The sequence below is a fragment of the Elephantulus edwardii genome, unplaced genomic scaffold, assembly GCF_000299155.1.
Source record: "Elephantulus edwardii isolate Elephantulus edwardi_28Jun2011 unplaced genomic scaffold, EleEdw1.0 scaffold00104, whole genome shotgun sequence".
In the NCBI taxonomy this organism is placed as follows: Eukaryota; Metazoa; Chordata; class Mammalia; order Macroscelidea; family Macroscelididae; genus Elephantulus; species Elephantulus edwardii.
Window position 1 is genome coordinate 4,678,728 of NW_006399854.1, and position 26,863 is coordinate 4,705,590.

At 40.4% G+C, this 26,863-nt stretch overlaps 1 protein-coding gene and 1 pseudogene across 1 annotated transcript in view; one reads left to right on the forward strand and one right to left on the reverse strand.

The window, feature by feature from the left end:
- Positions 1 to 26,863, forward strand: part of PRKCH (protein kinase C, eta) — a 326,526-nt gene that overhangs the window by 103,517 nt on the left and 196,146 nt on the right. The window lies entirely within an intron of this gene.
- On the reverse strand, positions 3,126 to 14,213 carry LOC102859047 (annotated as a pseudogene).

Consider the following 26,863-nt stretch of genomic DNA (forward strand, 5'->3'; position numbering starts at 1 on the left):
CTCTTTCCCTCTTGATAGGTATTTGAGGTTTCTCCTGGGTTTTGATACTCTAAATCACACTAGGGAGCTGGGTGGTAGAAGTGCATGGGAGTTGTGCCAGTAACTCAGAGGCATTTAAATGCACCTGCAGCTCTGAGGGAGAAAGGTGAACAGAATCTCCGACGTGATTCACAGTCGTGATACCCATTGGAGGGTCAGCTATGAGTTAGTCCCTGCTCAGTGATTTGAGAGAAAAAGAAAACTGTTATATACACATTCTTATGCATGAATTTTGTGGATATGCACAAGGAATGAAATTGTTCACAGAATAGGTATGTCTTAAGCTTTGTAAGAAATTCTCAAATAGTTTTCTAAAGTGACTGCATTACTATATAATGAGGTTGCAAAAAGCAAACCAATTGCCTTCAAGTCAGTTTTTACTTCTAGTGGACTTATAGGTCAGGGTAGAATTATTTGTTGTAAAATGTCTTTTCCCTTTCAGTAGTTTGGCAGTTTTGTAAAAAAAAAATCATTCAGGTTGCTATTGTTATGTGAGTTTGAGTAATTTGTGACTCATAGAGACCCTATATGCAATTGCTGAGAACTCTATTCTACCGTGAGCCATCCTTCTGAAGAGCAGTAGATTTGAACCACTTTCTTTTGGGATCACAGCTTCACTTCTTAGCACTAGACCACTGGAGCTCCCTTGTTATTGTCGTGTATCATAGAGTCAGAACTGCCCCATAGCTAACCTCCCTTTGATGGGTTTTCAGAGGCAGTTAATCACACAGGAGGAGATCTCCCAACCTTCTCCCATGGAGCAGCTGCTGGCCTCAAACCACATACCTTCGGGATTGCAGTGCAGCTCTCTTGTCACTAGAGCACCACAGCTCTAGAAAGCACCATGAGCACATGTTAAATAAACACTTGTTACCAATGAATTTAAAGACTCAAACAAGGATATCTTTAATGAAAATAATTGTTACTTTACCTGTGTTACTGTATTTTATTCTAAACATACAGATTTTGTTGCATTTAGTGATAAAGGGATTGATTTCATGTTATGAATTGTAACACTGTTGCTGACCCAGGTCTTCAAACTGGTTTAAAGGGATTCAGACAGTCATAGCTGATGGAGTAAATGAATTACATAGCAATCAAATCTCTTGCAGGAGGGATTTTGATCCAAAAGCAATCCTGGTGGTACAAGGCATCACATGTCAGGCTGCTAACCAACAGGTCATCCATCCTAATCCACCAGCCAATCGGTGGACGAAAGATGAGGCGTCTCCTTTCTAGATATCTGCCACTTCGGAATCCCAGTGTAAGGTCACTAGAGGTCGCAGTGGACTCAATACCAGTAGTCTGGTTTAGGAAACAGGCAGCTGTGCCATGCTCAAGTATTCAAAGTGGCACACTCAGCCCAATGTTTCTTCTTATGATTGCTGTTATGTATCATTGAGTCAGAACTGACCCACAGTTGGCCTTCCAGCAGGTTTTCAGAGGCAATTTAACCATAATTGGTCCATAATTTTTCTTGTGGAGCAGCTTGTGGATTTGAACTATGTGTCTTTGGGTTGACAGTACAGCTCCTTACCCACTAGGCCACTAGAGCTCACGGATTTACTTGGGTTAGTTACAAACCCATGCACAAGATATTTGCTTGTTATGCAATGCATATGATTTACTGGCAATGAACCAATCAATCTAAAGCCCCACATTGCCCATCTTGCCAGAATACATATTATGAAAGACAACACAAACATCTCCTTCTTGTATGAGTAAGATTTAATAAAATTACACATAGTCACAATGCATTATTTGAAAGCCCTGGCCTTCCATTAAGAAGACTGTTCATTATTTAACCCCAAGAAGTCATCCAAACTCTCTAGCTTTGTGGGGTTTTGTGTTTATTATTTATTTATTTATTTAAGGTTATTTCCCTTTTATTACAAACTGTAGGAATTTTGCTATTATCTCAGAGTCTATAACCCCAAAGCTCTTTTAAAAAATTCTTTAAATGGGGCTCTGTCTGTGACATACAAAGATGATATTAAGAGCAACTGCCTAACTATTATTCTGTTCCATTTTCAAATCTTTTGTTAATTCTGCTGAATTAGCAACTCAGACTGAAACATTTTATTAGATGTAGGCATGACTGAGAAATGACATGAAAAATACCTGCTAGGTTTAGACTTGTAATCCAGTATTGATGCCAGTGCGATAAGCATACAGCCAGTGTGTGTAGTGCAGGGACCAGACAGACACCTTAGCAGGAATAGGCCTAAGGCACAGAGTGGGCTCATGAGAAAGGAGGTTTTAGAGAAATCTTCATGAGGAAGGTAATACTAAAGCAAACCTGAAGGATAAAGAGAAGTGAGCAGGGAGAATAAGAGCATTCATACAAATGCATAGAGGTGAGAGTTGACACATTCAGAACACTGAAAGTGGAGTAGAGGTGGGTGAAGTGGGAGAGTATTGGAACAGAGACCAGAGATCTGGGGGGCTCTTGTGTAAAGAGGCCCTGTTTGCTTGGATCAGTGTCAGTTTGCTTGCTGTACCTATTTTATGTTAACAGTGCCACTTTGTGCTCTCAAAGTTGCTCTAGGTTAGATGAGAAATTACATATGTTGCTACGTCTAGGCAAGGAAAAGTGATGGGTACCAGCAACAGTTTGTTGGGTTTTAAAAAAATGTTAATTTCCAGTGTATTATAGATTTTATATCACACTAGTTCAAATGCATTTCTTCACGACTCCTCTAGCACAGCTCCTTTGGAATGATTTCAGTCATTCTGACCATGTTACTTAACAAAAAGATTTAAATCTAAACAAATAATATTCCAAATGTCCAACTTTCAAATGAGTAGACAAGGAATAAGGTTATTAGCTAATGATTGTGGTTGTTAAGCTTCAAGGTTTCCTCTAGTACAGGAACTGATATTTTAGATTAGGACTTTCAAAGAATGTGGACCAAACAAGAGCACAAAAAATGAAGCTTCTGTAGCTCAAGCCTCCCATAGTTATAAGCCTCTGACAGAGCAAGGCAAAATATCTTTCCTCCAAACTAAATGAGATGACATAGTTCAATCTAGTTGAGCTTTCATAAAAAGAAGTTCAAGACATATCTGTCTTGACTATGGTTGTATTAATTATATCTGAAGAGTTTAACACCCATCCCTGTTCAAAGGTGAAAGAACACATAAACTGATCTGGTGGTTGGCAGAAGCAGACTGCAACCGCACAGGCTGGTTGTGCTGGTGCAGCCCTGAGGGAGGGAAATGATCTTCCACAAAGGCTGAGTAGAACAGTCCTGCTAAAGAAATCAGGGAAATCAGCACAGTCAATGTAGGAAGAGCCAGAAATATTCTCCTCTTCCACTTAGGTCCTACCACACTGACTTTTTAAGTGGTATTAATAGAGCTGTTGTTGTGTTGCTCCATTTTTTCTTCTTACTTGGATGCCTCATCCTTGCTGCCTGTGGAATCATATAAGGAATACCATCAGTGACTGGATAGACTATTTCTAATTTATCATTAATCAACTTATTTGTCGATGCTTCATATCTGAGTGGCTTCTTGGAGGGCGGGCACAACAGGAACTCCAGCAACTTTGCGTGCAAGGAGTAGAACGGTCCATCCACCCTCCCATTCAAGTCCACTGGCCTCCAACTTGGATCTAACCACAGCTGCTGCATGTAGATACCTGTGGGTGACAAGTGACAGTGGCACGCATATGGCTCGCAGCACCGAGATGAGCCTGATGCAGGCTCCAAGCTGCATGGTCCGCCAGATGAGTCTGTAAGCAGGGAAAAACAACCTGTAGGCAGAAGTGGGAGTGTTGCTGGCATTATAAGAGAAAACCATTGTGCAGAGAACCATTATGAGATTATTAAAACTGCCTACAGCAGAGATGATTAGAGCCTGAGTTAATTAAGAGTCAGTGGAAATGGAGATCAGGGGACACTTTGAGAGCCCTCTAGACAGTAGAGTGAACAAGAATTAGCGATTCATTGGATGCCAAGTGTAAAGTGGGGAAGTCTTATGCTCAGATGATGTGTGATCATTCACCAGGATAGAAAGCTGAGGGTGGAAAACGACACATTCCATTTTGGACAAGTGGAGTTAGAGGTGCCTATGAGACATCTGGTTGGAGCTGTCTAGGAGGAATTGGAATTGTGAGGCTAGAGTTTTGTGTGCAAGGTGGAGCTCTGGGGCTAGTGGAAGACAATAGGAGAAGGAGCTCAATGAAAAGACTGAGAGAGAATATCAAGACTAACCAGCAACTTTGGAACATCATTTTGAAGACTGTGACTCATTGATTGGAATGTGTCAAATAACCCAAGCTCAGTTGAAAGTTTTCTTAAGGAATATACTTTTCATTAATGCGTTAACTTGTTCATTCAGTAGTATTTGAGTGCTTAATGTATGGCAGACACTGTTTCACCAAATAGTAAAACATCTTCCAAGTTGGTATAAAAATGTTCAATAATTAAGTTAGAAGAAAGAGTAGGATATAAAAGGCTTTGCAAAGTAATAAGTGAATTGTTGGTAATTGTGTTTTAAACATTTGTTGTTAAGGTGAGCTGAATGCAAATTTATGCACAGTTCTTGGATAAGAACAACAAATGAGCCTCTCTGAGAACTGCAGTGAGTTTAGAACAGTATTCTTTGCTGAACAAGGAGCTGGAGAACTTGGGAATGCTGTAGAGTAAGAAACAAAAATATTTTTTTAAAAACAATAATCACTTATACAGCCTCTTGTAGAGACAGACATTAACATTATCAACTGGATCAGAAACACATCACAGTTGTTCTTTGTGAGAATGGTGTTATCTGTCTTGATCAGATGTGGAATTCCCCTAAGCTTTGCTGCTGAAGTAGACACAGATGAAGTGATTTATTATTTTGAAAAAAGTATCTAGTGTCACTTCTTTTCATTTGGCTAAGCCTTTCTGGACCTAGTCACTGGTCCTGCAGCCCAATCAAGCAGAAATGTGCTGTATGGATAAAACAGTCCTGGGTTTTCAGTGTATGCTGTAGGAGCTGTGATTGCACTAATCAAGTTGAATCATATTATCTGGACAAGCCTGGCCTGGATTATCAGTGTGTGTGTGTGTGTGTGTGTATATATATATATATATATATATACACACACACACATATAATTAGCATTATATATCTTATATCTTATATATTATATAATGATGATGATTGTCGAGCTACTGGGCTAGTTTTTTACCTGCAAAAGTGGAGTGAGAAAAGACATGGTTGAAATAAAAGCAACTAAATGGGTGAACCTGGAGGACATTAAGTTGAGTGAAATAACTCAGTCACAAAAGGGCAAATATTGCATAATGCCACTGTTATGAAACAGGACTGACATCGGGGTTGGGGGAAACTAAGAAAAGAGGGTATAAATAATGTATACTGCATTGAAGCAGATGAGGGAGAGAACTGCTTAAATGGAATATATGACTAGGTATTATTTGCATGACAGCAGTCCAGAATAAGAGCTGCATAGTTAAGTGTGGGGGGGGAGGGGAGGGGCTGTATAACAATGAGGGAATTTTTTTTTCCAAAGAGAAAAGTGAACTGAGGGGAAGGGATGGGCAGGGAGGAAAATGTGCAGCAATGAATGAATGGAAATCCTTGTTCTCTATAAACTTTGATTAAAATCTCAAAAAAAAAAAGAAATGAAAGCAACTGATGACAATAAATGCATCACATGAAATTTGTAGCTTCTGTATCAGTAATTCCCTGGATTGTCAGTATCTAACTTAAAGACTCCTAACAAATGCCCTTTCTTGTGATATAGATTTGCCCTCACTTTGAAACCACTGACCCAAGCCCTACTCACATCAAATTCTTTATCACAGTTGCCTTCACTTGCTGCGTATGCAGCTCTCTTTATTTTCCTGGACCTTTTCTTGCTCTAAGTAATGTATGCACCTGTTCCAATTTACATACAAGTTTGAGTTAAATACATATTTAGGAAAAGATCACATTTGTAACCTAGGATCTGCTTGTCATTCAAAGAGAAATAACAGGAAGAAATTAAAGTAGTGATACACCATCCTTATGTTGTTGTTACATGCCATCAAGTCAACTAGGACTCAGAGCAGCCCTGTGAACAGCAGATCTGAAGCCTGGCCTGTGCTGTGTGCCATCCTCACCATCTCCATTGCTGCGGTCACTGTGCCAGTCCATCTGTAGAGGGTCTTCTCTTTTGTGACCTTCCACTTTTCCAAGCATGATGTCCCTTTCCAGGAAATAACCCCATCTAACATCATATCTTAAGTATGTGAGATGAAGCTTCCTCATCCTTGCCTCTAAGGAACACTCTGGCTGTACCTTCTTGTGGTGCTGCATTTTTATGATACTAGGAATAGTGATATATATTCAGATTTGAAGAGATTTGAACCTAACCAAATGGAGTTAGGTTAACCATGGGTTAAATGAACTTAGTGGTAAACACACAGAAAGAAAGCCAGATATTATGTGCCTTCTAACAGAAGCAGCGTGTGAGTGACGTAATTGTTAGCCTCCAAATCATGGCAGGCCTAGCACGGTGAAACAAAATACTGTCCGGTCTTGTGATAGCCCCAGGTGTTGTTCATACTGTGATCCATAGGATTTGCGTTAGCTGATTTTCAGAAGTAGCTGGCCAAGCTCTTTTGCCAAACCTGCCTTACCTAAGAGCTCCACCGAAGCTGGTCAGTGTCATAGTGACACATACACTTCCACTGACAGATGAATGATGACTGCACGTGAAGTGAATTGACTGGGAATCAAAACTCCATCTCTTGCATGGAAGGCAAGAATTCTCCCCTGAATCACCAATGCCCTATATGTGAAGTATCCTTGCCAAGAAAATCATACCTAAATATGATCAAGTTTTCACATCTAACCACCCATTTGGTAGAAATACAGAGGCCAGGAGAATATTTTGATACACTAAAGCGTATCGCGATGGGAAAGTCTGCTGTTAGGGACCTCTCTAAAGTACCCAGGAGCAACAGTGTCTCTCTGGAGACTAAGGTGCGCCTGATACAGGCCATAGTCTTTGCAATCGCTTGTTATGCATCAGAGAGTTGGACAGTGACTAGGGAGGACGTAAGGAGAGTGGATGCTTTTGAGCTGTGGTGCTGGAGAAGAGTACTGAATGTACCATGGACTGCCAGGAAAACAAACAGATTCATCTTGGAGAGGGTTAAACCAGGCTACTCCTTGGAGGCAAGGATTCTGGGGCTTCGTCTGACATACTTTGGACATGTTGCCAGGAGGGACGGGTCCTTGGAGAGGGACATCATGCTTGGGAGGCTGGAGGGACGGCGCAGGAGGGGAAGACCCTCTATGAGATGGATTGATTCAGTGACTGGGGTAATCGGGATGGGTGTGTCAGAGGCGGTGCTGTTGGCGCAGGATAGAGCAGGGTTTAGGGCTGTTGTGCATAGGGTCGCTATGAGTTGCAAACGACTCGACGGCACATAACAACAACAACAACAAAAACTGGAATATAATCTGCAATATCCAGATTATGGAAGAATATTATAGGGAAAAAGACATGTGGTTTTTTAAACCAAAATTGTAAAAAAACGGAAGGAAAGAGAACCTAAACAATACGACTGAGATGTATTAGCCATTGCTGTGTTTGCATTCCCAGTAAAATACATTGTAAAACAAAAATTCCCAGAAGTCAACTAACGAAATGGAAACAGTAACTGGATACTAGGTATTGCTAGTGTTATTTAGGGGGGATTGTGGGGTTGAGATAGTTCTTTTGTTTTGTAAGGAATATCTCTTTGAGACATTTTTAAAATATTCACTGGTTAAATATAGTATTTATGATTTACTTCAGAGTAATCCAAAGGTAGGCAGAGAGAATGGGTTATGCATTAGCCTTGAGTTACTTATTGATACTGGGTGGTGGATGCTGGTGGATTTGTTAGACTACTAGCCTCCACCCTACACACACACACACACACACACACACACACACATTTGTGCTTTTGGTGAAAGTTTACATAGCAAATTAGTTTTCCATTCAATAATGCCTGCATAGATTGTTTGATGACATTTGTTGTGATGCCCACAATGAGTTGACACGCTCCCCATCTCCACAGGGTTCTCCATTCCCGTTCCTCAGTTCTGCTGCCCCTTCCTACCTTCTCATCTTTGCTTTTGAGCAGATGTTGGCCTTTTGGTTTCTTACAGTTCTGAAAAGTACATCCGTCCTGGGCACAGTTGTTTCTTTTATAAGAAGATGTTATCATTATGAGGCAACTCATAGCTGACCTCCTAGTGAGTTTTCAGAGGCTGAAAAAAACTGCACAGGGAGAAATTTCCCATTTTTTGTCCTTAGAGCAACTGGTGGATCCAAACCATATGCCTTCACATTGGCAACACAGCTTCTTAGCCACTAGGCCACCAGAGATCCCTTTTATAGGATATCCTTTTTTATATTGCAGAAAGGTGGTTTCTAAGAGTTTTTTGTCTGCTTTGGTGTGTGTGTAAAATTTCCGTTAGTGAGAAGTTAAAAAAATTAAGTTATGAATTTACATACATGAATTTAGATATATATCCATAGAAGTTAAAAAAATTAAGTTATAAATTTACATACATTAGTCTAGATATATATCCATTTTGTAGACAAAAGACACTGACGAGTTGCCTGTGCAACAGCTAAATGAGGCTTTAACATTGAACATGGTGACTTCTCATTTCCCAATTAAAGCTGTATTTTTTTTAGTATGTATATGAATTATTAATTTTATGTATCATGAAAAGGTAATTTTTTTAAGTAATTTGGGAAGATCTTGAAAGTGCTAAATAAATACAAATCCGTGAGACAAAAATTTCCAAGTAGGAAGGGATGAGTAAGACACTTCCCTTCACTCCATCACAAATGACAAGTAAATCATGTCCTATTAACGGTTACATAACACTTCACATTTGCAAAGCTTACTTTTTACACAGTTTCCTGAAAGAATAAAGTAAATGAGAATGATTAGTAATCAAAGTACATTTATGCAAAGTTTCTGTGGGCGCATCCATTTCTCCTCCTGAATTCCCAAAAGAATTATAAAGGTATTCTGTACCAATTTTGAATGTGGGGGTGTGTGTGAGGAGGGAAATGACTTCTTAAACACACATGCAAACTGATAGGCACAAATCTCTGATAAGTGGATTTGAAGCTTATTTAGAAGAAAGACCACTCTTGTTGTTGTTGTTGTTAAAACCGGCATTGCCCTTTCTTTTCTTTTTCTTGAAACTGGTCTATATTTCTCCCAGGGAAACGATGCAGAGTGCCCCTGAATTTTGGCATCTGCTTATTCTGCTTACCACAGCAATGCATTATGGTACAGAATAAGATTAGCCTTTCTTTCTTTTTTTTAATACCTTTGTCTCGGTTTTTAGCTCAGATTTCCTGTGTCAAACCACTGGTTTACAAATAATTACATTCTCTGCTAGATGATCATGACCGCATGCAGCAACAAGGCAGATGAAGCTTGCATGGTGCCTTCTCAGCTGCAACCCACACTTTCTCACTATAACCAGCACTTGTAATGCATGTCACTTCTAAAGGAGAAAAAAAAATTATCTCTGCTGGGAGTTGATTTACAGCATTCCTTTCTCATGTTTCAAGCCTGATGACAGCTGGTTGATTTAGGGAGAGTTTGGTTGGTGGTTTTTTGTTTTTGTTTTTTTGAGAATGGGAAACGCATAGAGAGCTCTCCATCTTCCCTGCTGGCCAAGCAGTACTCACAGCCACCATTGGAAATGACTACCAGATTGTAGATAGAGGAGGGGAGAAAGAGGAATTGAACGGGAAAAGGAGAACTGGAAAGGGGAAAAAAAATACTGTTTCTAGAGGGGAAGAGAGAGACAAATGGAGATTAATGGTCCCACATTGTAGTGTGCTTGCTTCTGTTACTCAGAATTCTCAGTTTTTTTACTGAGTGCCTTTTGAGGGCTGGGTACGATGCTCTGTCTGTAATTTAGCAAGTTACAACAGCTGCCCTTGTTTTATTTTCTTTCTGATAGCAGAATGGACTCTTACCCTCATTATTGAGTGCTTCCTTGACACTCATGCCATGCCGCAGTATTATTATTTCACTTGCTCTCCACAACAATCATCTGAGGTGGATGTTGTTTTTGTTTATACAAACAGTGAGTCAAACTCCTGCTTATGGTCTCCAGTATACTGAGTGCCAAAGCCCAGACTCAAACCAAGATGGCATTTCTAAGGAGGATGACCTTTCTAGGATATCCAGTTAGTTAGGAGGAAGTGTAGCATTTTCTTTCAGTTCTAACTTGGAGGAAAACTGCCCCTGGATGGTACAACCACACCCTCCCCAGATTTTTGTCTTCTTTTGGGGCAGTGCCTGTTTAGAAGGCTTTTCTTGGGTTCCTCTTTCCTTGAACTCAATGAAGACATTCACCTGGAAGAGGTACTGCCTTCTGAGACATCAGATGTGAGTCAGTCAGTGAGTCTGTGCGAATGAAGTCCAAGATTTGCCCAAGCTTTACTGCTCTCCTGAGATTTTCTTGATGTTGACCTTAACCTAGAAGAGAGTACAAATATAAAACTAACATTTTCACTTAAGGTCTGATAATTGTCCTTGCCTAATGATAGACTGATACTCATTGGATTAATGCTATTTCTCTTACTTCCACCGTCTCTTGATGGAAATATGTCAAGTTCGGTTGTGGGGTTTTTTCCTTTGTTTTTTTGAGTTGCAAAGTGTGGTCCTGCAGACCTCTGAGGATTCCTGAGGAATTTTCAGGAAGTCTTTTGTTTAAAACCATTTTTCTCATTATACTAAGATTCTATTTACTCCCCCCTCCAGTCCCCCACCCCCGTGCTAATATTCTCTCCAGTGGATAAAACTGCTTGCACCTCAGCAGGAATGAAGGCAGTGACATCAAAGTGCACTTATTAGTGGTTGGTGTATTCTTCAGTGTCACTCTGTGTGTGTGCTCCACACCATGCCTGCTTGCTCCCCTCAGCCATATTGTTGTTGTTCTTATGTGCCATCAGGTCGCCTGCGACTCATTGTGACCCTATGTACAACAGCTCTGAAGCCTGCCCTATCCTGAGCCAGTCTCATTGTCTCCTACAGACCTAATTGCATTTCTCTAGTTACTGAGTCAGTCTTTCTCATCCTGGGTCTTCCTCTCCTGCACTGTCCCTCCACGCTTCCAAACATGATGTCCTTCTCCGAGGACTGTTCCCTCCTGGCCATGTACCCAAAGTATGTGAGACAGAGCTTCAAAATCCTTGCCTCCAGGGAGCAGCTTGGTTTTATGCTCTCCAGGGCAGATTTGTTTGTTCTCCTGGCCCTCCACGGTATGTTCAGTACTCTTCTCTAGCACCACAATTCAAAGCTATCAAATCATCTTCTGTCATCCTTAGCCCAGCTCTCTGACACAAGTAATTGGGAAGACCATGGAGAGAGGGAAATAAAAAGAAAAGCCAGTTATGCTTAAGAATGTTCTTACTGAAGCAACAAATACTGTTGATGCTTTTAAAATTCAGTCCTTGAGCACCTTATCCTTTTATTATTTTGTGTGACAAAATGAGAAATAGACATAAAACACTTCTGCTTGCCAGAGTACTGAGAGTGTCAGAAAAGCTTCGTGATGAGTTGGAGCTCATCATTCCCTACCCTGCCCTATCCCTCCAACACCATTTTTCTTGAAAGAATGACTGACAGTACACTGAAGTTATGGAGACTTGGGGAATATGTCAAACATTTTCTTAAAAATGAATGTAGTGATCCTGCTTTCCAAGAACAACTGTGAGTATTTGGTGCATTTGGTGCCAGTGGTAAAATTAGAGCTTTCCGGCTGTACTAAGAATTTTGGAGCAGTTATATCCACCAACATGAGCATGACAGCATCTCAGTACTTAAAAACTTTTCTGATGAGTTTGTTATTAATATTAGCAATTGTGATTTTTAAAAATATTGCGCTGTAGAGTGGAATGTGTCAAAATTTGGAAGATCTGTGTAACTCAGTAAATCCATATTTTCAAAATGACAGATACGTGTTGTTACAAAACCACACATGGTTAAAAATCTATTCAAAGAGCAAGACAGTCTGATAATATTTTGCTGTAAGTAAATATATTTATCAGTAAAGTTTCAAGTATCTTATTATAATTTACTACTACCTGCTGAAGTTTTTTTAAAGTTTCTATCTTAGAGTAGCTTGCTTGCGAAGATTGTATACATTGTGTTTCGTACTATTCTGCATTCATGTTGTATTTCATACAGTCATTCCTATTCATTGTATTTTACAAAATTAATCACCATTGGACTAGGACCACTGTTACCCTGTCTTTTCAGGTCCCTGCCAGATCTTTTCCATTTCCTTTACTCCCTTCCTCCACCCACCAAATTGTGCAACCCTGTAATTTCCCCCCTACCCATTCTCACCCCTCTATTCCCACCACTTCCCCTCTTTGATTCCCATACATGTTTTACTAATTATTCTTCTGTTTTTATAATAGGGGTCTCATGCAGTATTTGTTCTTATGATATTGAGGTATTTCACTCAGAATAATGCTCGCCAGTCTCTCCCAAGTTATGTAGTATTTCTCAAAATCGTTGCTCCTGCGTACTGCATAATATTACATTGTGTGAATGTACAACAATTTCTAAAAGGCATGGACTTTTCACAGAAGAAGACATTTAGATGGCCAACAGACACATGAAGAAGTGCTCAAAATCATTGGCAATAGGAGATGCAAATCAAAACCACAATGAGATACCATCTTATCCCAGTAGCAGTGGCAAAGTTTAGCAGGGCACGAAGCAGTAAATGTTGGAGAGGTGGGAACTCCCATACACTGTTGCTGGTATTATAAAATGGTACAGCCACTCTGAAAGACAGTTTGGCATTTCCTCAAAAAGCTGAACATAGACATTCCATTGACCCAGCTATTCCACTGCTAGGAATATACCTCAAAGAAATTAGAATGGAGACACAGATTTGTACACCAGTGTTCATAGTAGTGTTCTTCATCATCGCAAGAACATAGAAAGAGATCAAATGTAGAACCACAACCTGTTGAGTTTTGATGTAGTAGCAAGATAATTTTTATAAGTGCTTGAAAAAGCTATTATATAGAACACTTTTAATGTTTCTATTTTGGTTTCTAACATGATAAATGTTGTTTCAACTGCCAGCAAATAAGACTTAACTCATAGCTGACCCTCTAGCAGGTTTTCAGAGGCTATAAATTTGCATGACAGGAGATTGGGTGTCTTTCTCCTGTGGAGCAGCTGGTGGATTAGAATTGCAATCCATTTGAGTTGGTAGTGCACAGATAAATCTCATGTAATCGCAGACTCTGTATCTTCCTTGCTGATGGGGGTGGTGGTTGTTAGGTGTCGTTGAATATGACTCCTAGAGACCCGATGAAGAAAAGAACTGAACTACAAGAGTCCATTGTGGCAGTCACTGTGGCAGTCCACCTGGAAGCTGTAAGTGCTGCAATCTCAGAGGTTTGCAGTTTGAATCTACCAGCTGTTCTACGGGAATAGGTTGGGCAGTCTTGTCCCAAATGATTAAGTGCTTTTAAAAACCCCAAGAGGACCAGCTAGGGTCGATTCTGACTTGATGTTACACAACATCAAAATGAGTTAAGTAACAAGTGATATAGGAGACAAAAATTTAGTCTTTTTTGGACACCTAACTCCTTTTTTCCTAAATATTTTGTTGTGTAGTGTACTTTTTTTTTTTTTTTACAAAAAGACTTGGACAATTCACATTTATTGATGAACTTATGTCATACAATCTGGAATTTCTGAATTTCAAATAAATTTAACCCTTTTTGCACATTTGATCGATTACTTTTTAGCACCAAAAGGCTTGCTAACAGCCTGATGTTAACTCAGCAATGGGATGACATCCATATTCCATTGACACTTTAATAACAAGTCCTTTGCAGCTTCTGTCATGTTCCACCAAACGGCCTATTGCCCTCCTTTCTGTACAAGCTGGGCAAACCGACTGGTGATGGCAAGGGTGGTATCAATGAAGCGGCCCACACAGCTAGAGAGACAGTTTTCAGTGCGAGAGTCTAGGTGATTCCCCGGGTTTTCCACACACTTATCCCAACATAGTTCCATGAAATGATGCACCTGTGCCGCGAACTGTGCCTTCTGCTGTTCGGCCACCACAAGGCACTGCAACTCTGCTTCATCCGCTTCCCTCAGCTCTGCCATCGCTGCCAAGTCTCACCGCCCGTGTAATGTACTTTTATAAAAATCGGAAGATCTAGAAATGACACTCAACCTACCTGGAGCCTGTGGTAGTTCCTACTTTAGAGATACTAGTAATATGAAGATGTGTGCTAAACATTTTCTTGATTTGAACAGAACAAGGCCAGTCACCATACTTTATTTTTCCTTTTTTTTTCCTTCCATGATTTTTGGCTTTATTAGGGAAGTAAAAAGGTTACAATTCAGATTGACAGCAGAATACAGTACCTCAATCCAGATAGCTTTTCATGCTTGCTGGCCCTATGACCTTCAACCTCATCGCTTAGGTCAGTATTACAAAGTTCCCTTCTTGTTGTTAGGTGCCATTGAGTGGCGTACGATTCATAGCAGCCCTCTGAACAATAGATCTGAATCTTGCCCTGTCGTGTGTCCTCCTTACCGTCTCTGATAAACTTGAGCCCACTGCTGCAGTCAGCATGTCAATCCATGTAGTTGGGAGTCTTCTCTCTTTCACTGCCCTTCCACTTTTCCAAGCATGATGTCCCTTTCCTTATCCTTGCTTCTCCTAGCCACACACTGAAGTAAGTGAAGTAAGCTTCACCATCCTCGCTTCCAAGGAGCACTCTGATGGCATGTGTTCCAAAACACACCTGTTCTTTCTTTTCAGTTGCCATGCTTCTGAGCACACGGTCAGAGCTGCCAGTGTTTCTCAGCAGTGCTTTTAGCATGTAGTCAGGGCTGCAGGCACCTGGTGCTGAGCCCTGGGAAGTCGCTCTGGGGGTACACTCACTCCCTGCAACTGTGGTGGGTACTTGTTCACTAATGAGCCCCTTTGAAGCAAAGTTCTTGTAAAGAAGAACCCAACCAGTTTCCTTATTTTTACTTTTTCAAGCTTAAACCTTTTTTCTATCAAAATGATACGAATATATTATTTCAGTAGAATTGAGATGGGGATAAAAACCAAATTTATTTTTTTTTTAGGAAAAATTCATTGCTCTTAAGTCTTTCTTATACTTCAGTATTATTTCCAGCTCTCATAGCTCTCTGCTATTGAAAAAGGAGGAAAGTAGCACAGTTTCTGTTTCCCAGGTTGGTTCTACTGACATCCTTTCCATGGCCTTTCCCCAGCAACACCCTATGTCTATGGGACTGTAGAGAGGTAGGAAGACCTGTTTTGTTCCTTCCTCACCCCTGAAACTAGTCTTAGATGTCATGATTTATCTTGCTGTCAGAGATTTCTGTCCTGGGTCTTAGAGTCAACCTGTGTCAGTCTGAGTGGAGAGAGTGAGATCTGCAGAGGTCCCGGGTTACAGGCACATTTTTTGTGTATATATTAGCGTTTGGCTTGGGTTTTGTAATTGGACACATCATTCTCAGGATACTTTGGAGATAAACAGTTGTCATGTCTATGAATTTACATGTTATTACAAGTTTTGCTAAACTGAGCGTTTCTTCTAAATTATCACCTGAGTTTAGTGGCCAAAGAGATCTTTCTGTATACACTTTCTGTCCAGGCAGGATATGTCTTCTTTTCTCTTCACTTCCATCAGTTCAGTTCTGACCCAAAGCAACCCTTGGAACCACTTGGTATCCAAAGCCATAAATCCCAAGGAGAGGAGACTGCCTCTATTTTTTCCTCAAAGCTGGTGGGTCGAAACCATGGAAATGTATTGTGTAGGTTAGCAGACTACATCACTGGAGCTCCCTGGGAGGATCCAGATGTGCAAAATGATATATTCGATGAATGTCTACACGCATACTTATGAGATGCATGCTGCCTTCTTTTCACTGAGCTCAGCATTTGGTCTGAGGCACAAAACAGTTGGACAATTATGGACATAAAGGAAAATTATGTCACATGATAAATGCAATGGGAAAAAAATAAGGCACAGGAAGGGAACAGAGATGGGGAGGATGTGTGTGAACTTCTATGCACATCGGTGGTCAGAGAGGCCCCTTGAGCAGGAGAACTGCCGGACTGGAGGAAGTGGGCCATGAGGATGTCTGGGGTGAGGAGGAACAGGAAGGAAGTACAAAGACTAAGGCAGAACGTGGTTGGTTACTTAGAATTGTGGCAGGGAGAGGAATGTGACTTATCCTGTGGTTCAGGTGAGGTGCTCAGCACAGTTCTTGACATCAGGTTGGCACTCTAATACCCCTTTTCTTGGCCGGGGCATGCTTTTATCACTTACATGGGGTTGATTTCTATCTGGTGCTGACTTACCATGTGGTTACCTGGACATAATTCTGCTTTTGACTAGTGACCCCAAGAGCACATTGTTACATCTGCTTGTAATGATGTGGGGAGCGCTGGTAGTACAATCTGAAGTGGACTGTTGCACTGCTCACCTAAAGGCTGTGATTCTCTGATAGTTCGAATCCACCAGCAGCCCTGAGAGAGAAAGACAGGCAGTCTCCTCCCGTGTGACTTATGGCCTTGGAAACCCAATAGAAGGTCTGGTATGAGTTGGTCCTGATGCAACAGCAATGAATTTTCAGAATTTAAAAAGTAATGATGTAAGTTGCTAAAACAAAAACAACTAGAATTTCATTGTGAATGCCTTCTCTAGGTCTGTAAATTCTTGATTCTTACTGTTCTGTGCCAAATTAAGATTCACTGCATGATGTAATTAGCATGAAAAGTTCAAATTCGCTGTCTGGAGATAACATAACCAGACTATGAACTATTACATGTAATTGACTGTAATCTAATTTTAGTTATGGATTATTAAGGAATTATTTTAATTTGTATACTTTATCCTCTAAAACACATTCAGAAAATTCAGACTCAGCTGGGATCCTCTATTTTTTAACTTGGTGTGAACCATCATTTGTTGTGCAGTTTTAGCAAAATTTAGTGACATACCTCTAATAAATGTCTAAAGAGGTATTGGTAGTTTGGAACTCAATCCAAGTACATTTTTGGGACTTTTGAAAGGTTTATTAGCACTGGCTATTGGGGATGTTGAGCTGTTGGGAAGCATCTAGAGAGAGTTGCTTATAATCTGTCCAATAAACTTTTTAAGTTCTTAGCTAGAGTTATGATTCACCAAGACATAAAAACATTGTCTTTAAAAAGTATGGGATCGAATGATCAGATCTATTCTAGAACAGTGAAATAACCTGAGAATTTTTAAAAAACAACTTCTCAGTATCTTGGATTGTTTGAGTGTGGAGCCCCAGGAAGCAATTCCTAATAAACACCTTGGCAGATGTTAACAATTGCCAGATTTGGCTGTATCTGTCTTACCCAGCTGTGCCTGAATCTTACTGTATTCATGGAAAGACCCCTCAAGTGTAGAGTCCAGCTAGGCTATGTGATGTTTTCAAAAGTAGAAGAAAGAACTGATTTTTTTAAAGTAGATTGCCAGACCTTTCATCTGTGATGCCCTCTGGGTGGATTTGAACCTTCAAACTTTGTATTATAACCGGAATACATTGCCTAAATCACCAAGGGACTCTTGTTCTATTATAAATTATGCCTACTTCTGTTAATAAAGAGTTTTAGTTATTGGGAGAAGTTTGTTATTTGGAAAAATGCATAGAAATGTGTACTACTTCATTGTAGTACTGGGTTATAGGCTCAAAATATATTCTTGTTATTTGCTGTCAAGTCACCTGCAACTCATAGCAACTCTATGCACAGTCCATGGTATGATCAGTACTCTTCTCCAACACAACTCAAAGGCACTGAGTCTTCTTCAGTCATCCTTAGTCATTATCTAGCTCTCTTCTTTGTCTGTCATGGTGATGCCATTTAGCCCAGTGGTGAGAATCTTTGTCTTCTTGATGTTGAGCTTCAATCTGTATTGAAGATTGCAGTCCTTGACCTTCTACAGCAAATGCTTCAGATCCTTCTCAGTTTTGGCAAGCAAATTTGTGTTATCTGCACACTCAGCTTGTTGATAAATCTTCCCTTAACAAAGATTGCCATATAGACAAATTGAGTTACAATTCTTTTCCCCCCTAATTTTTAAAAATTTTTTTGTGTGTGTGTGTATGTGTGTGTATGTACCATCAAATCTGATTCAACTGTTACAGGAGGAGATTGCCCCTCCTTCTCCAGCAGAAGATCTAGTGGATTCAAACCATATGCCTCTGGGATTGCAGTGCAGCTTCTTGCCACTAGGCCACCAGAGCTCCCTATCCCTTCATATTTTTTAGGGAAAGAAAGTGAGGCTCAGAGGACTAGCTAATGCCTGCAAACATTGAGGGTTAATAAACAAAGGCACTTAATGAAACTTGAAAGTGGTAAGTCAGGATGGGAGTGTTGGTCTTACTGCCTGTCAGCTGTTGGACTAGAGACAAGCTATTGGCATTTCCCGTTTCTGAGGGCAATCGAGACTAGACAGTTTAGAATGATTCCAGTTAAAATGGGAACCAGGTGGTTTGTTTTGGGAGTTGGTTTGTTTTTTGTGTGTGTTGTGGTTTGTTTTTGTTTTTGGTTTTGTTTTTTTTTTTTTTAATTGTACATAGTCTTAAAATTGGAAGTTCTTTCTGCAAAAAATGGCAGCCAAACTTATGAAAGTAAACTTTAAATCTTACAGTTCTAAATGTCTGAGTTAAAACGGCACCTGTGTACTGATTCTTAAAACTAAGTTGACCAACTCAGCCTGTACTTTTCTGGCTCCCTTGAAAGTGTGATAACATCTTCCACTTCTTGATGACATTCTCAGCATTGTCAGGAAAAAGGCTATTTTTGCCTAAATGTTTGAATCAGATTTTCCAAAGGTCAATCATCATTGTTTCCTCAGTGTTGTTCTCCCCTTCAGGTGGTGACAGATCCAGCACCCCAGATTTATGCTGTCAGTAGCTTTGCTGTGATTGGAGCCTCTTGTCAGTCAACATCATAACCTCCAGCATTTGGGTTGTATTATGAATGTATCTGATTCTCTGAGAGAATACTAGCTGTTTCCCTGGAGAGCAAAGATTGGTTTCTTTTAAACATGGAGGGACAGCAGAGAAGGGATTAGTTTTGTTTTGTGTGTTGTTTTTTTCAGAAGTTTTTTGGTTGTTTTTTTTTTTAGGCGTTTTAAAAATACAATCTTTTGAAACATTTTCTAATTTTTAAATGTTTGCATATTGTGTTTTGAGTGGAAGTTTATGGAGAAGATTGGTTTTCAGACCTTTATATGTATTTTGTTTTATAACATTAGTTATACTCCTCATGTTGTAATAGCACACTTTTGCTTCATTCCTGTGATTCTTTTTTTCTACCCACTAAGAGACTGATTTAAAAATGATCAGTCTGTTCCAATTTTATGCTCTATTAGTTTATACAGATCTCACCATTATAGAGACTTTGGTAATAAATACTCAGATGATGAATTCAGGTACTTCTGCACAGTGCATTTCTTTGAATATTAGTGTGTGGAGGGAAGTGTGGTGGCCTGATGGTAAGAAGCTGCATTGTAGTCCCAAAGGCATGTAGTTCGAATCTACCAGCTGCTCTGCAGAAGCAGGATGGGCAATCTCCACTAGTGCAAAAAAATCAGCAGGAGGGTCAGCTATGGGTCAGTTCTGGCTCAATGACACACAACAACAACAAGAACAATTGTGCATGCTCTTCTTTGGGAATGGTTTAGTGTAATCTTTCATAAATCTAAGTAGAATATATCATGGATTGCTAGGAGAACAAACAAGTTCATCCTAGAGACGGTGAGACCAGGCTGCTCCTGGGAGGCAAGGATTCTGAAGCTTCGTCTGACATACTTTGGACAAGTTGCAAGGAGGGACCAGTCCTTGTAGAGGGACATCATGCTTGGGAAGGTCAAGGGACAGCGCAGGAGAGGAAGACCCTCAATGTGATGGATTAATTCAGTGTCTGGGGTAATGGGCGTAGGAGTGTCAGAAACAATCATGTTGGCACAGGATAGAGCAGGATTTAAGGCTGTTGTACCTAGGGTTGCTATAAGTCTCACGTAACTTGATGGCACTTAACAGCAACAAGTATCAGACACTGATGGTTCAAGGTTAGAAGTCTCACTTTCCACCTGGGAGACCTGCATTTGATTCCCAACCAGTGTACCCCATGCACAGCCACCACCCATCTGTCATTGGAGTCTCTGATGCTGACCTGGATTCAGTGGGGCTTGCAGACGAAGGCAGACTAGGAAGAAAGGTCTGGAGATGTGCCTCTGAAAATCAGCCCGTGACAATGCTGTGGATGGCAGTAGTCCGATCCCCAGTGAATCGTGGGGATGGTGCCAGACCAGGCAGAGTTCTATGCATGGAATAAGTCAGAGTTGACACTAAGGCAGCTAATAACACCCTTAGTCAGTAGTATCTAAGTGCCATTCTGTAGGAGGGATTTCATGTTTGGTATCACAGTCTTATCTACTAGATACTTACAAAACACCCAGACAAAAGTACTCATAACAGTACCTTACGCACGTGCGTGTGTGTGTGTGTGTGTGTATCTTTTTATCACATGAACATAGGAAGGATTTTATAGCAAACACTGAAGCTGAATTCTGTCTCAGTAATGTGTTGAGTCTATTCATAAGTATATAGAATAGAAATTGAATATAAGCATATTCAGTAGACTCTTATATCACCTCCTAGGTTCACCACCTTACCCTCCCTCGTTTATGAAGATCTTATAGACATAGTAAGCTGGGGAGCCGAAGGCATCGTTTGTTTTCTAGTTCTGCACATTGTGATGGTGTCTTATTTGGCTCAATGGCACGTGCTCTCTAATGGGGATAAGATCTCTAGTGTTTCCCTTTTCAAGTGTTGTCTCTGAATGCTCCAAGATCCTGCTTATCAATGTATCAATGTATAGGTATCGATGTATATAGATAGATAATAGTTACATAGATATAGAGATAGACATAGACATAGACATTCTATATAATAGATATTATATATTTATTATATATTATATAAAATAACTTCAGCTTGCTTGGTTCCACAATCAACAGTCCTGGCACTAGTAGTCAAGAAATCAAAAGACAACTTGCACGCTGTCAGGGACCTCTGTAGAGTACTAAAGAGCAACACTGTCAGTCTTGAGAGTAAGGTGTGCCTGATCCAGGCCTTGATCTTTGCAATTACTTACTATGCATCAGAGGGCTGGACAATGATTAAAGGCGGATGGTAGAAGGATAGATGCCTTTGAGTTGTGGTGCCGGAAAAGAGTGTTGAACATACTGTGGGCTGCTGAAAGAACAAACAGGTTTGTCTTAGAGAGGGTGAAACCAGTTTGCTTCCTGGAAGCAAGGATTTTTGAGGCTCCATCTCACATACTTTGGGCACGTGGCCAGGAGGGAACAGTCCTTGGAGAAGGATATTATGCTTGGAAGGGTGGTGGAAGGGACAGCACAGGAGAGGAAGACCCAAGATGAGATGGATTGACTCACTGACTGGATTAGGTCTGTCAGAGACAATGAGATTGGCTCAGGATAGGGCAGCTTTTAGAGCTAATGTATGAAGGGTTGCTATAAGTTGCAGATGACTTGATGATACATAGTAATGATAACAGCATAATATATTTTCTCCCAAGATAGATACAAGTATACTCCAAGAATTTAACAAAAAGATATGTAGCCCAATCATAAAAGGAATAAAAGGCATGAATAGATATGTCACCAAAGGAGATTTTCAAATGACCCCAAATACTTAATAAGATATTCAGCATCGTTAGCCTTCAGAGATACAAGTCAAAACCACAATTCTAAATCATTTTAACCCACAAGAATGGCCAAGATTTAAAAAAAAAGGCAACCTGACAATAGCAACTGGAAAAAATCAGATAGGATATCTTAGGAGGCAGTAAATTTAAGCTGATGAAGGAGAAACACTTAGAAAAAGGAGAATGGATATGTAGAAACCATTTAATTAGTGTATTTTACTAAGTATATTCTCAACAACAAGAAAATAAAAAATAAGCAACGGTTGAAAACGTGCTGGAGCACCATTTTTCTCCGACATACGTGGGGTCCCCAGGGGTTGGAATTGGTTTATCAGCATTTTTTGTTTGTTTGTTTGTTTGTTTGTTCGTTCATACTGAGGACTGTGTTGTTAAGTGCTGTCAAGTTGACTGTGACTCACAGTGACCCTGTGAACCACAGATATGAAAGCTGTCTTATCCTTTACAGTCTGTCCCATCCTCCTGCCATTGTTACCATCACTGTGTCTTCTGTAGAGCCTCCTTTCTTGCCCCATTCAGCCTCCATCCTGTCCCAGCAGCATTCTGTTTGTTTCAAGTTTGGAATAGCAGGGACTCACTGTTCTGGTGAGCACTTGGAGAAGAATCAGTAGGGAAGTCTTAATTTTTTTTTTCCCCCTCCAGAAACAGGCCTGACTTTTGAGTGATAGCTCTACTTTGAGTGATGGCCCTACCTCCCTGACATGCCCACTAGAATGAATTCCCTGTGACAGTGTTAACTGTTCCTCTCCTGACCTTCAGACAAAATGCCTTGGGAATTGCTGTTGAGGCCTCATCCTGGGCTGGAGATGTGTAGTGGTTTTAGAAGGGGCACCACTTTTGAACAAATGATCAGATACAGGCTCTGACACATATACTTATAAGCTGTGTAACCTTGGGCTTTGGCTGTCTCTTGTGTAAAACATGGGACTAATGATGTCTGCCCCTAAAACTTGTTAAGATTACATGAGATTATGCACACAGCCACAAGTAAAGTGTTGTATGAGAACCTAGTCCAGGTTAAGTACCCTCCCATTCTGGAAGGAAATCCTTACCTCATTTACTAACATGTACTTTTTGGTGAATTGTCTGAAAGACACTGGGAAAAGCATAATTATTGCATAAGCCCTTTTTACCTACCATCGTTTTAAATCCTATACAGCAATTGATCTTCACATGTATGACATATCCTGGGAGGGTGTAATGTACATAATAGTGTCTAAGAGCTTTGGGTGGGAAGGAACTACCTCAGGTGGGGAGAGGGGAAGGTGCTGGCAAATCTCTGGCCTGTAAGAGGAGGGCTCTTTTGTCTGTTTTGTCCCTGCTCAGCCATGAAGAACAGCTGCTGGTTTGGGCACTGTCAAGTTGATTTTCAGAAGAGACGCTCAGTGACAGAATAAACTGTGTCATAGAGTTTTCTAATTTGTCATCCTTTTAAGAGCAGCAAGCTTAATGGTTTTCTCCTGCAAAGCCACTAGGAAAGCTTCAGCCACCAGCCTTTCAGTTAGTAGCCAAGCATTTAATGGTTGTATCATGAAGGCTCCTTACAGAAAATGTCTCTTACTCGTGTTTTCACATCTACCCAGCAGAGCCAGTGGGACACCTGTGCTCAACTCTTTTGTGTATAACATGGAACTAGTAATGTCTTACGTCAGAATTATTGTGAAGGCTTTGTGAGATTATACACATAGGCACACAGCCCTAGATAGTGTTGCATTAGGACCTGGTTCAGATCAATTACCCTGGAGGGAAATCTTGCTCTATGTAATTTGATTTCATATTGTGTTAGTGTACATCGAACGCCCAAGATGGTAATGCCAGCACGCTCTCTCCTGGTGAAGGTCATTGGTGTCTCAGGGGTTATGCTGTGTTTGTGTGTGTTTGTGTGTGGTGTCTGTGTACTGGTTAAACCAATATATGTTCTTACATAAGGTATGTGACATTCTGATTCATGGCAGCCCCAATAGTGTCAGCCTAGAACCCTGCTCTATAGTATAGTTATGATTCTTACTGTTCTAATCATGTTGAACTTGAGAGACTGAACACTGTGCTAGACTAATTTTGAACCTTTGAACCACGGTATTCCTTGGTATTCTAATACGTGGCAGGATTAGATGGATGTGAGGATTAAGAGATGGTTGTAAAATTAGAGGGCATAGGAGATCTTTTGGGGTGACAGCAGCTGGCAGTCGATTTCCTTAGCTCTTCGGTCATTTGCGTGCGAAGGCTTCCACATGAGGATGTGTAGCAGGCCTTCCTGCTCCGAGCCGAGTTCTGAGTTACTTGAGACCATCTCCTTCATGCCTCGTCTTTACACGTACCCTTTGACTCATCTCCTAAACTCCTGTCTTCCTCAGTGCCCAGGAGAGCAGTGGTGCTCTTGAATGTATGTGGTATAAACATAGTGATGCAGCAGCACACACAAAAACTCCACAAAAACAAAGGCAACTCCCTGGTGTTTTTTTTTTCTTTGCAGAAGAACAAAGAGAAAAGTCTATCAGAGTTTCCAGGTCAGTAAACACAGAGGTGGTGCCCAGGTTGAGAAGTAGAGGTAGCTGTACATGACACTTTACGCAGCCAAGAATAACGCCTCTTTACACAAACAAATGAGAAAAAAAAAAAAAAAGAAGACTCACGGAGTATTCAGTAGAGTACATAAAAATATCTTGCCTGACCTAACTAGTGAGGGAGATAGCTAGATAGACTAATAGATTCTAGGACCACTTTAAGAAAAATTATTAAAGCCAAGATGTTATGGGATCAAATTATTTTCATTAATTTAAGGATAACAGATGGAAAATGGATGCTTTTGAGTTGTGGTATTGGAGTACTGAATATCCGATGAACTGCCAAGACACCAAACAAATCTGTCCCGGAGAAAGTGAAACCAGGTTGCTTGGTGGAGGCAAGGCTAGTGAAACTGTCTCACATACTTTAACAGGTTGCTAGGAAGGGTCAGTCCTGGGAAAGAGTATCATGCTTGGAAATGTGGAAGTTACCTGTTCCTAGGGTTGCTATGAGTTACAGTTGACACAACAGCACCTAACAACAACAACTGCATACAAGAACAAAGCTCAAGAATTGTCATATAAAACCAAAAATATTCTAATTCTTACCAGATAAAATTTACGTTTTCTGGCATCTAATAAATAAAGATCAGGCATGTAAAGAAGCAAGACAAATACGAACCATCGTAGTAGAAAAAAACCAATCAGTTGAAACTGACACAGATGTTGCAATTGACAGATAAGGTTATTTATTAAAAGTTATCATAACTAGATTCTGTATGTTAGGTATATATATTTTTATATATAGAAAGAATACTTTTTTAAAAGATCAAAGTTGGATCTCAGACATGATGGGACATTCTTTGGTTGAATCTTTACCATCGCCGTATGGCTGGAGCCTGGTCCTCTAAGAATGAATTAGAGCCATCGTATTCTTTGGTCTACTTTAAAGCTTGTCTAGTCCAAACTGTGGGCTCACCCCTGTGGTGTTAACTGAGTGATGTCCAGAAGTCACTCAGTCCTTGAAAATTCTTTTATGGCTGTCATACTAGTGTTCACCCTGAGAAAATATTCTCCTCCTCTCCCAACCCTGTTATTCCTTCCCTTTCCTAAGTATGAACTCTTGGGGAATTATGTTCATTAAGCATCAGGTTAGGGAGAGAATGGTCTCTCACCCCTAAATACTGCACCTCCTATAGGGCTGATAACCTCTTTGTTTCTCAGACTCATTCTAATAAGGGGAGTGGTACAGATTTAGTAAAGTGCTTATGTCTTCAGGAAACCCTGTTGGGAGGTGGGTCTTAGAACTAAGCATGGAGGGTATATGGTGCCTTTTGTCTTCAATGGAAGTTCCTGGGAAATGGAAAAAAAGAAAACAACAAAAAAACCCTCATCTCCTCCAGTCAGGGTACCTGATTCTTAGGCTCCAAATTTCATGAAATGCAAAGGCAAATTTACTTTCACCAAAAGGAAGCATCATTGCAGAGCTTGTAGGAAGGTCTTCTGTGCTTCCTGCTGTAGCCTGAAATGTAAACTGTTATATATGGATAGAAAAGAAGCTGGAGTGTGTGTAATCTGCCATTCAATGTTAATAAACATAGCTCTGCCCAGAGAATAGAGACAGCTTGATTTGCTGATGGAATCTTGCCTAATGGAGAAGTTGGTGATGCAGCCAAATTAGCAATGAACGGAATTTCCTCTGCAGGAGCCTTAGCTGTGTCTCCTGACCCAACCAAGCCAGTAACTACTAGTCCTTTACCGGCAGAGACAGCTCTTTCTCTAGTCTCGGGAGTATAACTCAGGTTGGAAGTCCTGTTGCAAAGTGGAATGAACCTTATTCCTGAAGATAGCCTCCCTCCCATCCTCATCTCAGCTGTTTCAAAAGGAGAAAGGCAGCCAAACTCCCCAGTAGAGAACAACCTTGCAATCTGCTCTTGGAAAAATTACAGCTTGGAAAAATCCTGTGAGGCAATTCTGCTCTGTCACAGAGGATAGTGGTGAATTGGAATTGACTGAACACCTAGCAACAGCACCATTTCTGTAGAAAAGTGTTGAAAATTTTTTATTCTAATTGGATGATTTCATTAAAAGTTCTTCATTTGGTTATTTCTTTCTAAAAAACCTTGATAAAAAAAAGAAAAAAACAGAACCCACCTCAAATCCTCTTACAATTTAAAATTTCAAGGAGGCCTAGCTTTACATAAAGGAGCCCTGGCAGCACAATCATTAAACATAAAAAGGAAAGTGCTTTGAACCCACCCAGATGCCTGTGAGAGACAGACTTCCATAAAGTTACAGGCAAGAAGGCAGCTCACCTTTGTCACGTGCCGTCACTGTGAGCCAAAATTGACCCAACAGCAAATTTATACAAAGTGGTTATGATCCAGAATAGGCCAAATGATACTTTTTAAAATGTGGTATTTTAAATAACTATACACAGGACTGTGTGGACCATAACAAACTGTGGCTGACTCTGAGAAGAATGGGAATCCCAGAAC